Raw genomic sequence first — 15,683 nt, forward strand, 5'->3', positions numbered from 1 at the left:
AACGTGATAACCACTACACTACGGAAACCACATGTTAAAAAAACTACAATGAGTATATAGAATTTTACTTATATTCTTTGCATGTATTTGCGTTCCCATAATGAGGAGCACATAAAACACAGAGTTTTCCTTTATGTCTCAGAGGTCTCTGCTTCCGCACGGTTTTGAAAGAGGGACCTAGAGCGGTTGAGTCAAATGTGATAACCGCTACACTACGGAAACTGCTAGTTGAAGAGTCTACAAGGAGTAAACAGAATTTTACTGATTTTCTTTGCATTTAAATGAATTCCCATAACGAGGCACTCATGAAAAGGAATGTTCTCCTCTACTGTTTCAGAGATGTCTGTTTCCGCCCGGTTTTGAACCGGGGACCTTTCGCGTGTGAGGCGAACTTGATAACCACTACACTACGGAAACCACATGTTAAAAAAACTACAATGAGTATATACAATTTTACTTATATTCTTTGCATGTATTTGCGTTCCCATAATGAGGAGCACATAAAACACTGAGTTTTCGCCTTGTATGTGTCAGCGGTCTCTGCTTCCGCACGGTTTTGAAACAGGGACCTAGAGCGGTTGAGTCAAATGTGATAACCGCTACACTACGGAAACTGCTAGTTGAAGAGTCTACAAGGAGTAAACAGAATTTTACAGATTTTCTTTGCATTTAAATGAATTCCCATAACGAGGAACTCATGAAAAGGATTGTTCTCCGCTACTGTTTCAGAGATCTCTGTTTCCGCCCCGGTTTTGAACCGGGGACCTTTCGCGTGTGAGGGGAACGTGATAAACACTACACTACGCAAAACCACATGTTTAAAAAACTACAATGAGTATATAGAATTTTACTTATATTCTTTGCATGTATTTGCGTTCCCATAATGAGGAGCACATAAAACACCGAGTTTTCTGTTACGTCTTGTATGTGTCAGCGGTCTCTGCTTCCGCACGGTTTTGAAACAGGGACATAGAGCGGTTGAGTAAAACGTGATAACCGCTACACTACGGAAACTGCTAGTTGAAGAGTCTACAAGGAGTAAACAGAATTTTACTGATTTTCTTTGCATTTAAATGAATTCCCATAACGAGGCACTCATGAAAAGGATTGTTCTCCGCTACTGTTCGAGTGCTGTTTCCACCCGGTTTTGAACCGGGGACTTTTCGCGTGTGAGGCGAACGTGATAACCACTACACTACGGAAACTACATACTTTAAAAACTACAATGAGTATATAGAATTTTACTTATATTCTTTGCATGTATTTGCGTTCCCATAATGAGGAGCACATAAAATACAGAGTTTTCTGTTACGTCTTGTATGTGTCAGCGGTCTCTGCTTCCGCACGATATTGAAACAGGGACCTAGAGCAGTTGAGTCAAATGTGATAACCGCTACACTAAGGAAACAGCTAGTTGAAGAGTCTACAAGGAGTAAACAGAATTTTACAGATTTTCTTTCCATTTAAATGAATTCCCATAACGAGGCACTCATGAAAAGGATTGTTCTCCTCTACTGTTTCAGAGATCGCTGTTTCCACCCGGTTTTGAACCGGGGACTTTTCAGCGTGAGGCTGAACGTGATAACCACTACACTACGGAAACTACATACTTAAAAAACTACAATGAGTATATAGAATTTTACTTATATTCTTTGCATGTATTTGCGTTCCCATAATGAGGAGCACATAAAATACAGAGTTTTCTGTTACGTCTTGTATGTGTCAGCGGTCTCTGCTTCCGCACGGTTTTGAAACAGGGACCTAGAGCGGTTGAGTCAAACGTGATAACCGCTACACTAAGGAAACAGCTAGTTGAAGAGTCTACAAGGAGTAAACAGAATTGTACTGATTTTCTTTGCATTTAAATGAATTCCCATAACGAGGCACTCATGAAAAGGAATGTTCTCCTCTACTGTTTCAGAGATCTCTGTTTCCGCCCGGTTTTGAACTGGGGACCTTTCACGTGTGAGGCGAACGTGATAACCACTACACTACGGAAACCACATGTTAAAAAAACTACAATGAGTATATAGAATTTTACTTATATTCTTTGCATGTATTTGCGTTCCCATAATGAGGAGCACATAAAACACAGAGTTTTCCTTTATGTCTCAGAGGTCTCTGCTTCCGCACGGTTTTGAAAGAGGGACCTAGAGCGGTTGAGTCAAATGTGATAACCGCTACACTACGGAAACTGCTAGTTGAAGAGTCTACAAGGAGTAAACAGAATTTTACTGATTTTCTTTGCATTTAAATGAATTCCCATAACGAGGAACTCATGAAAAGGAATGTTCTCCTCTACTGTTTCAGAGATGTCTGTTTCCGCCCGGTTTTGAACCGGGGACCTTTCGCGTGTGAGGCGAACGTGATAACCACTACACTACGGAAACCACATGTTAAAAAACTACAATGAGTATATAGAATTTTATTTATATTCTTTGCATGTATTTGCGTTCCCATAATGAGGAGCACATAAAACACTGAGTTTTCTGTTACGTCTTGTATGTGTCAGCGGTCTCTGCTTCCGCACGGTTTTGAAACAGGGACATAGAGCGGTTGAGTAAAACGTGATAACCGCTACACTACGGAAACTGCTAGTTGAAGAGTCTACAAGGAGTAAACAGAATTTTACTGATTTTCTTTGCATTTAAATGAATTCCCATAACGAGGCACTCATGAAAAGGATTGTTCTCCGCTACTGTTTCAGAGATCGCTGTTTCCACCCAGTTTTGAACCGGGGACTTTTCGCGTGTGAGGCGAACTTGATAACCACTACACTACGGAAACTACATACTTAAAAAACTACAATGAGTATATAGAATTTTACTTATATTCTTTGCATGTATTTGCGTTCCCATAATGAGGAGCACATAAAATACAGAGTTTTCTGTTACGTCTTGTATGTGTCAGCGGTCTCTGCTTCCGCACGATATTGAAACAGGGACCTAGAGCAGTTGAGTCAAACGTGATAACCGCTACACTAAGGAAACAGCTAGTTGAAGAGTCTACAAGGAGTAAACAGAATTTTACAGATTTTCTTTCCATTTAAATGAATTTCCATAACGAGGCACTCATGAAAAGGAATGTTCTCCTCTACTGTTTCAGAGATCTCTGTTTCCGCCCGGTTTTGAACTGGGGACCTTTCACGTGTGAGGCGAACGTGATAACCACTACACTACGGAAACCACATGTTAAAAAAACTACAATGAGTATATAGAATTTTACTTATATTCTTTGCATGTATTTGCGTTCCCATAATGAGGAGCACATAAAACACAGAGTTTTCCTTTATGTCTCAGAGGTCTCTGCTTCCGCACGGTTTTGTAACAGGGACCTAGAGCGGTTGAGTCAAACGTGATAACCGCTACACTACGGAAACTGCTAGTTGAAGAGTCTACAAGGAGTAAACAGAATTTTACAGATTTTATTTGCATTTAAATGAATTCCCATAACGAGGAACTCATGAAAAGGATTGTTCTCCGCTACTGTTTCAGAGATCTCTGTTTCCGCCCGGTTTTGAACCGGGGACCTTTCGCGTGTGAGGGGAACGTGATAAACACTACACTACGCAAACCACATGTTTAAAAAACTACAATGAGTATATAGAATTTTACTTATATTCTTTGCATGTATTTGCGTTCCCATAATGAGGAGCACATAAAACACAGAGTTTTCCTTTATGTCTCAGAGGTCTCTGCTTCCGCACGGTTTTGAAACAGGGACCTAGAGCGGTTGAGTCAAACGTGATAACCGCTACACTACGGAAACTGCTAGTTGAAGAGTCTACAAGGAGTAAACAGAATTTTACTGATTTTCTTTGCATTTAAATGAATTCCCATAACGAGGCACTCATGAAAAGGATTGTTCTCCGCTACTGTTTCAGAGATCTCTGTTTCCGCCCGGTTTTGAAACGGGGACCTTTCGCATGTGAGGCGAACGTGATAACCACTACACTACGGAAATTACATGTTTAAAAAACTACAATGAGTATATAGAATTTTACTTATATTCTTTGCATGTATTTGCGTTCCCATAATGAGGAGCACATAAAACACAGAGTTTTCCTTTATGTCTCAGAGGTCTCTGCTTCCGCACGGTTTTGAAACAGGGACCTAGAGCGGTTGAGTCAAATGTGATAACCGCTACACTACGGAAACTGCTAGTTGAAGAGTCTACAAGGAGTAAACAGAATTTTACTGATTTTCTTTGCATTTAAATGAATTCCCATAACGAGGCACTCATGAAAAGGAATGTTCTCCTCTACTGTTTCAGAGATGTCTGTTTCCGCCCGGTTTTGAACCGGGGACCTTTCGCGTGTGAGGCGAACGTGATAACCACTACACTACGGAAACCACATGTTAAAAAAACTACAATGAGTATATAGAATTTTATTTATATTCTTTGCATGTATTTGCGTTCCCATAATGAGGAGCACATAAAACACTGAGTTTTCTGTTACGTCTTGTATGTGTCAGCGGTCTCTGCTTCCGCACGGTTTTGAAACAGGGACCTAGAGCGGTTGAGTCAAACGTGATAACCGCTACACTACGGAAACTGCTAGTTGAAGAGTCTACAAGGAGTAAACAGAATTTTACAGATTTTCTTTGCATTTAAATGAATTCCCATAACGAGGCACTCATGAAAAGGATTGTTCTCCGCTACTGTTTCAGAGATCTCTGTTTCCGCCCGGTTTTGAACCGGGGACCTTTCGCGTGTGAGGCGAACGTGATAACCACTACACTACGGAAACCACATGTTTAAAAAACTACAATGAGTATATAGAATTTTACTTATATTCTTTGCATGTATTTGCGTTCCCATAATGAGGAGCACATAAAACACCGAGTTTTCTGTTACGTCTTGTATGTGTCAGCGGTCTCTGCTTCCGCACGGTTTTGAAACAGGGACCTAGAGCGGTTGAGTCAAACGTGATAACCGCTACACTACGGAAACTGCTAGTTGAAGAGTCTACAAGGAGTAATCAGAATTTTACTGATTTTCTTTGCATTTAAATGAATTCCCATAAAGAGGCACTCATGAAAAGGATTGTTCTCCGCTACTGTTTCAGAGATCTCTGTTTCCGCCCGGTTTTGAACCGGGGACTTTTCGCATGTGAGGCGAACGTGATAACCACTACACTACAGAAACTACAAGAAAAACTACAATGAGTATATAGAATTTTACTGATATTCTTTGCATGTATTTGCGTTCCCATAATGAGGAGCACATAAAACACAGAGTTTTCTGTTACGTCTTGTATGTGTCAGCGGTCTCTGCTTCCGCACGGTTTTGAAACAGGGACCTAGAGCGGTTGAGTCAAACGTGATAACCGCTACACTACGGAAACTGCTAGTTGAAGAGTCTACAAGGAGTAAACAGAATTTTACAGATTTTCTTTCCATTTAAATGAATTCCCATAACGAGGCACTCATGAAAAGGAATGTTCTCCTCTACTGTTTCAGAGATCTCTGTTTCCGCCCGGTTTTGAACTGGGGACCTTTCACGTGTGAGGCGAACGTGATAACCACTACACTACGGAAACCACATGTTAAAAAACTACAATGAGTATATAGAATTTTACTTATATTCTTTGCATGTATTTGCGTTCCCATAATGAGGAGCACATAAAACACAGAGTTTTCCTTTATGTCTCAGAGGTCTCTGCTTCCGCACGGTTTTGAAACAGGGACCTAGAGCGGTTGAGTCAAACCTGATAACCGCTACACTACGGAAACTGCTAGTTGAAGAGTCTACAAGGAGTAAACAGAATTGTACAGATTTTCTTTGCATTTAAATGAATTCCCATAACGAGGCACTCATGAAAAGGAATGTTCTCCTCTACTGTTTCAGAGATGTCTGTTTCCGCCCGGTTTTGAACCGGGGACCTTTCGCGTGTGAGGCGAACGTGAAAACCACTACACTACGGAAACCACATGTTAAAAAAACTACAATGAGTATATAGAATTTTACTTATATTCTTTGCATGTATTTGCGTTCCCATAATGAGGAGCACATAAAACACCGAGTTTTCACCTTGTATGTGTCAGCGGTCTCTGCTTCCGCACGGTTTTGAAACAGGGACCTAGAGCGGTTGAGTCAAACGTGATAACCGCTACACTACGGAAACTGCTAGTTGAAGAGTCTACAAGGAGTAAACAGAATTTTACAGATTTTCTTTGCATTTAAATGAATTCCCATAACGAGGAACTCATGAAAAGGATTGTTCTCCGCTACTGTTTCAGAGATCTCTGTTTCCGCCCGGTTTTGAACCGGGGACCTTTCGCGTGTGAGGGGAACGTGATAAACACTACACTACGCAAACCACATGTTTAAAAAACTACAATGAGTATATAGAATTTTACTTATATTCTTTGCATGTATTTGCGTTCCCATAATGAGGAGCACATAAAACACAGAGTTTTCCTTTATGTCTCAGAGGTCTCTGCTTCCGCACGGTTTTGAAACAGGGACATAGAGCGGTTGAGTCAAAACGTGATAACCGCTACACTACGGAAACTGCTAGTTGAAGAGTCTACAAGGAGTAAACAGAATTTTACTGATTTTCTTTGCATTTAAATGAATTCCCATAACGAGGCACTCATGAAAAGGATTGTTCTCCGCTACTGTTTCGAGATCTCTGTTTCCACCCGGTTTTGAACCGGGGACCTTTCGCGTGTGAGGCGAACGTGATAACCACTACACTACGGAAACTACATGCTTTAAAAAACTACAATGAGTATATAGAATTTTACTTATATTCTTTGCATGTATTTGCGTTCCCATAATGAGGAGCACATAAAACACAGAGTTTTCCTTTATGTCTCAGCGGTCTCTGCTTCCGCACGGTATTGAAACAGGGACCTAGAGCGGTTGAGTCAAATGTGATAACCGCTACACTACGGAAACTGCTAGTTGAAGAGTCTACAAGGAGTAAACAGAATTTTACAGATTTTCTTTGCATTTAAATGAATTCCCATAACGAGGCACTCATGAAAAGGAATGTTCTCCTCTACTGTTTCAGAGATGTCTGTTTCCGCCCGGTTTTGAACCGGGGACCTTTCGCGTGTGAGGCGAACGTGATAACCACTACACTACGGAAACCACATGTTAAAAAGAACTACAATGAGTATATAGAATTTTACTTATATTCTTTGCATGTATTTGCGTTCCCATAATGAGGAGCACATAAAACACAGAGTTTTCTGTTACGTCTTTTATGTCTCAGAGGGTCTCTGCTTCCGCACGGTTTTGAAACAGGGACCTAGAGCGGTTGAGTCAAACGTGATAACCGCTACACTACGGAAACTGCTAGTTGAAGAGTCTACAAGGAGTAAACAGAATTTTACAGATTTTATTTGCATTTAAATGAATTCCCATAACGAGGCACTCATGAAAAGGAATGTTCTCCTCTACTGTTTCAGAGATGTCTGTTTCCGCCCGGTTTTGAACCGGGGACCTTTCGCTTGTGAGGCGAACGTGATAACCACTACACTACGCAAACTACATGTTTAAAAAACTACAATGAGTATATAGAATTTTACTTATATTCTTTGCATGTATTTGCGTTCCCATAATGAGGAGCACATAAAACACAGAGTTTTCTTGTCTTTATGTGTCAGCGGTCTCTGCTTCCGCACGGTTTTGAAACAGGGACATAGAGCGGTTGAGTAAAACGTGATAACCGCTACACTACGGAAACTGCTAGTTGAAGAGTCTACAAGGAGTAAACAGAATTGTACTGATTTTCTTTGCATTTAAATGAATTCCCATAACGAGGCACTCATGAAAAGGAATGTTCTCCTCTACTGTTTCAGAGATGTCTGTTTCCGCCCGGTTTTGAACCGGGGACCTTTCACTTGTGAGGCGAACGTGCTAACCACTACACTACGGAAATTACATGTTTAAAAAACGACAATGAGTATATAGAATTTTACTTATATTCTTTGCATGTATTTGCGTTCCCATAATGAGGAGCACATAAAACACAGAGTTTTCCTTTATGTCTCAGAGGTCTCTGCTTCCGCACGGTTTTGAAACAGGGACCTAGAGCGGTTGAGTCAAATGTGATAACCGCTACACTACGGAAACTGCTAGTTGAAGAGTCTACAAGGAGTAAACAGAATTTTACTGATTTTCTTTGCATTTAAATGAATTCCCATAACGAGGCACTCATGAAAAGGAATGTTCTCCTCTACTGTTTCAGAGATGTCTGTTTCCACCCGGTTTTGAACCGGGGACCTTTCGCGTGTGAGGCGAACGTGATAACCACTACACTACGGAAACCACATGTTAAAAGAACTACAATGAGTATATAGAATTTTATTTATATTCTTTGCATGTATTTGCGTTCCCATAATGAGGAGCACATAAAACACTGAGTTTTCTGTTACGTCTTGTATGTGTCAGCGGTCTCTGCTTCCGCACGGTTTTGAAACAGGGACCTAGAGCGGTTGAGTCAAATGTGATAACCGCTACACTACGGAAACTGCTAGTTGAAGAGTCTACAAGGAGTAAACAGAATTTTACAGATTTTATTTGCATTTAAATGAATTCCCATAACGAGGAACTCATGAAAAGGATTGTTCTCCGCTACTGTTTCAGAGATCTCTGTTTCCGCCCGGTTTTGAACCGGGGACCTTTCGCGTGTGAGGGGAACGTGATAAACACTACACTACGCAAACCACATGTTTAAAAAACTACAATGAGTATATAGAATTTTACTTATATTCTTTGCATGTATTTGCGTTCCCATAATGAGGAGCACATAAAACACCGAGTTTTCTGTTACGTCTTGTATGTGTCAGCGGTCTCTGCTTCCGCACGGTTTTGAAACAGGGACATAGAGCGGTTGAGTAAAACGTGATAACCGCTACACTACGGAAACTGCTAGTTGAAGAGTCTACAAGGAGTAAACAGAATTTTACTGATTTTCTTTGCATTTAAATGAATTCCCTTAACGAGGCACTCATGAAAAGGATTGTTCTCCGCTACTGTTTCAGAGATTGCTGTTTCCGCCCGGTTTTGAACCGGGGACCTTTCACGTGTGAGGCGAAAGTGATAACCACTACACTACAGAAACTACATACTTAAAAAACTACAATGAGTATATAGAATTTTACTTATATTCTTTGCATGTATTTGCGTTCCCATAATGAGGAGCACATAAAATACAGAGTTTTCTGTTACGTCTTGTATGTGTCAGCGGTCTCTGCTTCCGCACGATATTGAAACAGGGACCTAGAGCGGTTGAGTCAAACGTGATAACCGCTACACTAAGGAAACAGCTAGTTGAAGAGTCTACAAGGAGTAAACAGAATTTTACAGATTTTCTTTGCATTTAAATGAATTCCCATAACGAGGCACTCATGAAAAGGAATGTTCTCCTCTACTGTTTCAGAGATGTCTGTTTCCGCCCGGTTTTGAACCGGGGACCTTTCACGTGTGAGGTGAACTTGATAACCACTACACTACGGAAACCACATGTTAAAAGAACTACAATGTGTATATAGAATTTTACTTATATTCTTTGCATGTATTTGCGTTCCCATAATGAGGAGCACATAAAACACAGAGTTTTCCTTTATGTCTCAGAGGTCTCTGCTTCCGCATGGTTTTGAAACAGGGACCTAGAGCGGTTGAGTCAAACGTGATAACCGCTACACTACGGAAACTGCTAGTTGAAGAGTCTACAAGGAGTAAAAATAATTTTACTGATTTTCTTTGCATTTAAATGAATTGCCATAACGAGGCACTCATGAAAAGGAATGTTCTCCTCTACTGTTTCAGAGATGTCTGTTTCCGCCCGGTTTTGAACCGGGGACCTTTCGCGTGTGAGGCAAACGTGAAAACCACTACACTACGGAAACTACGTGTTAAAAAAACTACAATGAATATATAGAATTTTACTTATATTCTTTGCATGTATTTGCGTTCCCATAATGAGGAGCACATAAAACACCGAGTTTTCTGTTACGTCTTGTATGTGTCAGCGGTCTCTGCTTCCGCACAGTTTTGAAACAGGGACCTAGAGCGGTTGAGTCAAACGTGATAACCGCTACACTACGGAAACTGCTAGTTGAAGAGTCTACAAGGAGTAAACAGAATTTTACTGATTTTCTTTGCATTTAAATGAATTCCGATAAAGAGGCACTCATGAAAAGGATTGTTCTCCTCTACTGTTTCAGAGATCTCTGTTTCCGCCCGGTTTTGAACTGGGGACCTTTCGCATGTGAGGCAAACGTGATAACAACTACACTACGGAAACTACAAGAAAAACTACAATGAGTATATAGAATTTTACTTATATTCTTTGCATGTATTTGCGTTCCCATAATGAGGAGCACATAAAACAAAGAGTTTTCCTTTATGTCTCAGAGGTCTCTGCTTCCGCACGGTTTTGAAACAGGGACCTAGAGCGGTTGAGTCAAACGTGATAACCGCTACACTACGGAAACTGCTAGTTGAAGAGTCTACAAGGAGTAAACAGAATTTTACTGATTTTCTTTGCATTTAAATGAATTCCCATAACGAGGCACTCATGAAAAGGAATGTTCTCTTCTAATGTTTCAGAGATGTCTGTTTCCGCCCGGTTTTGAACCGGGGACCTTTCGCGTGTGAAGCGAACGTGATTACTAATACACTACGGACACTACGTGTTAAAAAAACTACAATGAGTATATAGAATTTTACTTATATTCTTTGCATGTATTAGCGTTCCCATAATGAGGAGCACATAAAACGCAGAGTTTTCTGTTACGTCTTGTATGTGTCAGCGGTCTCTGCTTCCGCACGGTTTTGAAACAGGGACCTAGAGCGGTTGAGTCAAACGTGATAACCACTACACTACGGAAACTGCTAGTTGAAGAGTCTACAAGGAGTAAACAGAATTTTACTGATTTTCTTTGCATTTATATGAATTCCCATAACGAGGCCCTCATGAAAAGGGTTGTTCTCCGCTACTGTTGCAGCCCGGTTTTGAACGGGGGACCTTTCGCGTGTGAGGCGAACGTGATAACCACTACACTACAGAAACTACATGTTTAAAAATCTACAATGAGTATATAGAATTTTACTTATATTCTTTGCATGTATTTGTATTCCCATAATGAGGAGCACATAAAACACAGAGTTTTCCTTTATGTCTCAGAGGTCTCTGCTTCCGCACGGTTTTGAAACAGGGACCTAGAGCGGTTGAGTCAAACGTGATAACCGCTACACTACGGAAACTGCTAGTTGAACAGTCTACAAGGAGTAAACAGAATTTTACTGATTTTCTTTGCATTTAAATGAATTCCCATAACGAGGCACTCATGAAAAGGAGTGTTCTCCTCCACTGTTTCAGAGATGTCTGTTTCCGCCCGATTTTGAACCAGGGACCTTTCACATGTGAGGCTAACGTGATAACCACTACACTACTGAAAATGCTGGTTTGTCCATAAACAAGAAGTTAACTGTATTCTACGGATATTCCTTGCATATATATGAATTCCCATAATGAGACATGAATGAAAAGCGGACTTCTCTGTTATGAATCAGGTACTTCTCGGATGTGATAATCACTACACTACAGAAACCGCTGCGTGAAGCACCTACTTGGAGTTAACAGAGTTCATGAGGCATTGATGAAAAGCAGAGTTCTCTGTTATGAATCAGGTACTTCTCACATGTGTCAGAGATCTCTTTTTCCGCCCGTTTTTGAACCGGGGACCTTTGGTGTGTGAGCCGGATATAGTAAATGCTTTCCTTTCCTTAATTTGTCCTATTAATTCTCTATAGTCATGTCACTATGGGTGTAATATATCTCTGGCCACTGGTTGGTTTTGTGGCTCTGTTCCACACCCCATAGGCTACTGTCTGTCAATACTATAACATTAGCTACTCCTCAGTAAAAGGCACATGACAGCCCGCTATGTGTTCGCCAAAAGGCACCTAAAGACTTTCAGACCATGAGAAACAAGATTCTCTGGTCTGATGAAACCAAGATTGAACTCTTGTTAGTTTGTTATTTTTTATAACATTTGCAAAAATGTCTAAAAACCTGTTTTTGCTTTGTCATTATGGGGTATTGTGTGTAGATTGATGAGGGGGGAAAAACAATTTAATCAATTTTAGAATAAGGCTGTAACGTAACAAAATGTGGGAAAAGTCAAGGGGTTTGAATACTTTCCGAATGCACTGTATTTGTGAAATGCTTGATAGTGTGTGTGATGTAAACATAGAGGTCTACTTTCTTGGGGACCTGAATATTGACTGGTTTTCAGAAAGCTTTCCGCTCAAGAGGAAGCTTCTCACTGTAACCAGTGCATGTAATGTGGTTCAGGTTATTCATTAACCTACCAGTGTGTTTACATACACTACAGGAACAAGATCATCCACATGTATTGATCACATTTTTACTAATACTGTAGAACTTTGTTCTAAAGCTGTATCCGTACCCATTGGATGCAGTGATCACAATATAGTGGCTATATCCAGGAAAGCCAAAGTTCCAAAAGCTGGGCCTAAAATAGTGTATAAGAGATCATACAAAAGATTTTGCTGTGACTCTTATGTGGATGATGTTAAAAATATTTGTTGGTCTGATGTGATTAATAAGAAGCATCCAGACGCTGCACTTGATGAATTTAGGAAATTGCTTCTTCCAATTATTGATAAACATGCACCTGTTAAGAAACTGACTGTTAGAACTGTTAAGGCTCCATGGATTGATGAGAAATTGAAAAACTGTATGGTTGAAAGTGTCGTGACGTGACTTTAACATTATTCTGAAGACTGTTAGCTCTAATTAACTAACTATGTTTAATTGTTACCCGATTAAATGAATCATGTAACAATTAACTCATCAGGATCTGGGGCACCACGAGAGCTTTAAAGAGTTACCATCTCCTGAATTAAACTCTAAAAGGTCTTTACCTATCGCATCTATAAATAGTGAACTTATTAATCATAACCTCGTATCATGTCATCATTCTGAAATTCATAACCTCCTTGCATCTGCAAAAACTCTAGCCTTACTTATGACTCAATACTACACAAAAGTGTTTAACTATTTATTTACTAGCTTATTAAATGGGAACACAGGATAAACATACACTCTCTGCACCGGTTAGTGACTGGAGAAAACAAGTCCCTAGCGGAATGACAACAACATGGCTGCTTTTTCAACAGAAGAGATGGAGAGGAAGAAAGAGAGGGACAGAGACACTTAACCTTGACACATTCAGAAACTACTCTCACCTACAGTAATTACATACTTGGCACATGAACCGCCGCCCACATTGAGTAAGAAATCATGAATGTATTTACGTGAAATGTCTTAGTTCACCAGGGATCTCTCGGTGAACTGGGCTACCTTGGAAGGGGGGTGGGCCTGTTCACGGCACGCTTGTAAGTCTCTTATTGTTAAAAATGGTTCCAATAGTCTTCTACTGTTGTCTTTCTTCGTAGTTGTCCAGTCTCCGATAACTTGTCACATAGTCCTGAACAGAACTACAGAATAGATTTTCCTTCCATTTGCTCTTGAAGTTGCTTCTTTGAAGATAGGCTAGCCAGCCGTATCGATGGTTCCCCAGTGGGGTGATGAGAGGTTGGTTCTTTGAAGATAGGCTAGCCAGCCGTATCGATGGTTCCTCAGTGGGGTGATGAGAGGTTGGTTCTTTGAAGATAGGCTAGCCAGCCGTATCGATGGTTCCTCAGTGGGGTGATGAGAGGTTGGTTCTTTGAAGATAGGCTAGCCAGCCGTATCGATGGTTTCCCAGTGGGGTGATGAGAGGTTGGTTCTTTGAAGATAGGCTAGCCAGCCATATCGATGGTTCCTCAGTGGGGTGATGAGAGGTTGGTTCTGTGAAGATAGGCTAGCCAGCTGTATCGATGGTTCCCCAATGGGGTGATGAGAGGTTGGTTCTTTGAAGATAGGCTAGCCAGCCGTATCGATGGTTCCTCAGTGGGGTGATGAGAGGTTGGTTCTTTGAAGATAGGCTAGCCAGCCGTATCGATGGTTCCTCAGTGGGGTGATGAGAGGTTGGTTCTTTGAAGATAGGCTAGCCAGCCGTATCGATGGTTCCCCAGTGGGGTGATGAGAGTAGCTTAATACGATAGTTTGAGCAGAGTAGCAATGGTCCTACTTAAATTCACTTTCCAAGAAACCTTACTTAGGACCAGTGGTGGAAAAAGTACTCAATTGTCAAACTTGAGTAAAAGTAAAGATACCTTAATAGAAAATTACTCAAGTAAAAGTGAAAGTCAACCAGTAAAATACTACTTGAGTAAAAGTCTAAAAGTAGTTTTAAATATACTTAAGTATCAAAAGTAAATGGAATTGCTCAAATATACTTAAGTATCAAAAGTAAAAGTAAAAGTGTAAATCATTTCAAATTCCTTATATTAAGCAAACCAGACGGCGCCATTTTCTTGTTTTCTTAATTTACAGATAGCCAGGGGCACGTGCCAACACTCAGTCATCATTTATAAACGAAGAATGTGTGTTTAGTGAGTCTGCCAGATCAGAGGCAGTAGGGGTGACCAGGGATGTTCTCTTGATAAGTGCATAAATTTGACAATTTTCTTGTCAAAATGTAACAAGTACTTTTGGGTGTCAGGGAAAATGTATGGAGTAAAAAGTACATTATTTTCTTTAGGAATGTAGTGGAATAAAAGTAAAAGTTGGCAAAAATATAAATAGTAAAGTGAAGTACAGATACTCAAAAAACGACTTAAGTATTTTTACTTAAGTACTTTACACCACTGCTTAGGAAAGGTAATCAGCCGTACCAGTGATTATCCGGGAGGTGGGTTTATTTTCTTCACCTCGTGTTGAGATTCAAAGTTCCAACCATTTTAAACGTGTGGCTGCCAGCTCACGCTTTTCTGGTCTAATGTGTTCATTCGTAACCTAACTTTTATACACTCTGCTCGAAAGGGGGTGGTTCCGTCAGGTTGACACGCTTTCTGACCTCACTTTGGGTGGTGACTACTAACTGTGCAAAGTTATGAAAAACAATTATCTCATGTAAGTTCTCAAATCACATCCCTCTTTTAATAAAAACACTTTCATCATTTTTCATATTATATGCCCAATGCATAGGATGGACACTTCGTATATGTAGTGGGTATACTTTCCAAGTTACAGTATTTCCTTTATAACATTTTTAATGACATCACAAAATAATAAACCAAATGACATTCTATAGATCGCCTCTGACCATTTCCCACGTTCTATGTTAGAAATATTGTTCCAATATTCTCTTTTGAATGTGTTGGAGTTTCAGCGGGAAACGGTCTGTGGAGACAAAGGACATTCCTTTGGTGAATCTTGAGAGGGAGAGCCTGGCCTTCTTTGTTGATTTACAACAGGGTGTGAGCTCTTAACCCCCCTCTATGGTGAATCTTGAGAGGGAGGGCCTTCTTTGTTGATTTACAACAGGGTGTGAGCTCTTAACCCCCCTCTACGGGTGAGAGTGGGTCTTATTGAAGTTATTCATTGCAAACCTGATCTGACCTATTTGGATTCTCGTGGACAGTCTTTACAAAAGAGATGGGGCAAAAGGAGTGGCTAATAAGTCTGGCTGCACTTCTGACTGGCTGACTTAACGCACATTGAGGAATTAAGTGACTAAACTCAACAAAAAGAAGAAGAAACTGTATTATGAAGCCAAGATCAATGATATAAAGAATGATGGAAAAAC

At 40.4% G+C, this 15,683-nt stretch overlaps 14 non-coding genes across 14 annotated transcripts; all 14 read right to left on the minus strand.

Annotated features, from left to right (window-relative positions):
* Nucleotides 1-344: 344 nt before the first annotated feature.
* trnav-cac lies at nucleotides 345-417 on the minus strand. The gene has a single exon. It is a non-coding gene; the product is annotated as a tRNA-Val (tRNA).
* Nucleotides 418-1,132: 715 nt separating this feature from the next.
* On the minus strand, nucleotides 1,133-1,205 carry trnav-cac. The gene has a single exon. It is a non-coding gene; the product is annotated as a tRNA-Val (tRNA).
* Nucleotides 1,206-2,317: 1,112 nt separating this feature from the next.
* trnav-cac lies at nucleotides 2,318-2,390 on the minus strand. Its single transcript has one exon. It is a non-coding gene; the product is annotated as a tRNA-Val (tRNA).
* Nucleotides 2,391-4,279: 1,889 nt separating this feature from the next.
* Nucleotides 4,280-4,352, minus strand: trnav-cac. The gene has a single exon. It is a non-coding gene; the product is annotated as a tRNA-Val (tRNA).
* A 325-nt stretch (nucleotides 4,353-4,677) lies between these two features.
* On the minus strand, nucleotides 4,678-4,750 carry trnav-cac. Its single transcript has one exon. It is a non-coding gene; the product is annotated as a tRNA-Val (tRNA).
* Nucleotides 4,751-5,075: 325 nt separating this feature from the next.
* Nucleotides 5,076-5,148, minus strand: trnav-cac. The gene has a single exon. It is a non-coding gene; the product is annotated as a tRNA-Val (tRNA).
* A 709-nt stretch (nucleotides 5,149-5,857) lies between these two features.
* On the minus strand, nucleotides 5,858-5,930 carry trnav-cac. Its single transcript has one exon. It is a non-coding gene; the product is annotated as a tRNA-Val (tRNA).
* A 708-nt stretch (nucleotides 5,931-6,638) lies between these two features.
* Nucleotides 6,639-6,711, minus strand: trnav-cac. Its single transcript has one exon. It is a non-coding gene; the product is annotated as a tRNA-Val (tRNA).
* Nucleotides 6,712-7,028: 317 nt separating this feature from the next.
* trnav-cac lies at nucleotides 7,029-7,101 on the minus strand. The gene has a single exon. It is a non-coding gene; the product is annotated as a tRNA-Val (tRNA).
* A 327-nt stretch (nucleotides 7,102-7,428) lies between these two features.
* Nucleotides 7,429-7,501, minus strand: trnav-cac. The gene has a single exon. It is a non-coding gene; the product is annotated as a tRNA-Val (tRNA).
* A 320-nt stretch (nucleotides 7,502-7,821) lies between these two features.
* Nucleotides 7,822-7,894, minus strand: trnav-cac. The gene has a single exon. It is a non-coding gene; the product is annotated as a tRNA-Val (tRNA).
* A 316-nt stretch (nucleotides 7,895-8,210) lies between these two features.
* trnav-cac lies at nucleotides 8,211-8,283 on the minus strand. Its single transcript has one exon. It is a non-coding gene; the product is annotated as a tRNA-Val (tRNA).
* A 723-nt stretch (nucleotides 8,284-9,006) lies between these two features.
* On the minus strand, nucleotides 9,007-9,079 carry trnav-cac. Its single transcript has one exon. It is a non-coding gene; the product is annotated as a tRNA-Val (tRNA).
* A 714-nt stretch (nucleotides 9,080-9,793) lies between these two features.
* Nucleotides 9,794-9,866, minus strand: trnav-cac. The gene has a single exon. It is a non-coding gene; the product is annotated as a tRNA-Val (tRNA).
* Between the last annotated feature and the right edge of the window lie 5,817 nt (nucleotides 9,867-15,683).

Source organism: Coregonus clupeaformis, unplaced genomic scaffold (genome assembly GCF_020615455.1).
Source record: "Coregonus clupeaformis isolate EN_2021a unplaced genomic scaffold, ASM2061545v1 scaf0899, whole genome shotgun sequence".
Taxonomy (NCBI): domain Eukaryota; kingdom Metazoa; phylum Chordata; class Actinopteri; order Salmoniformes; family Salmonidae; genus Coregonus; species Coregonus clupeaformis.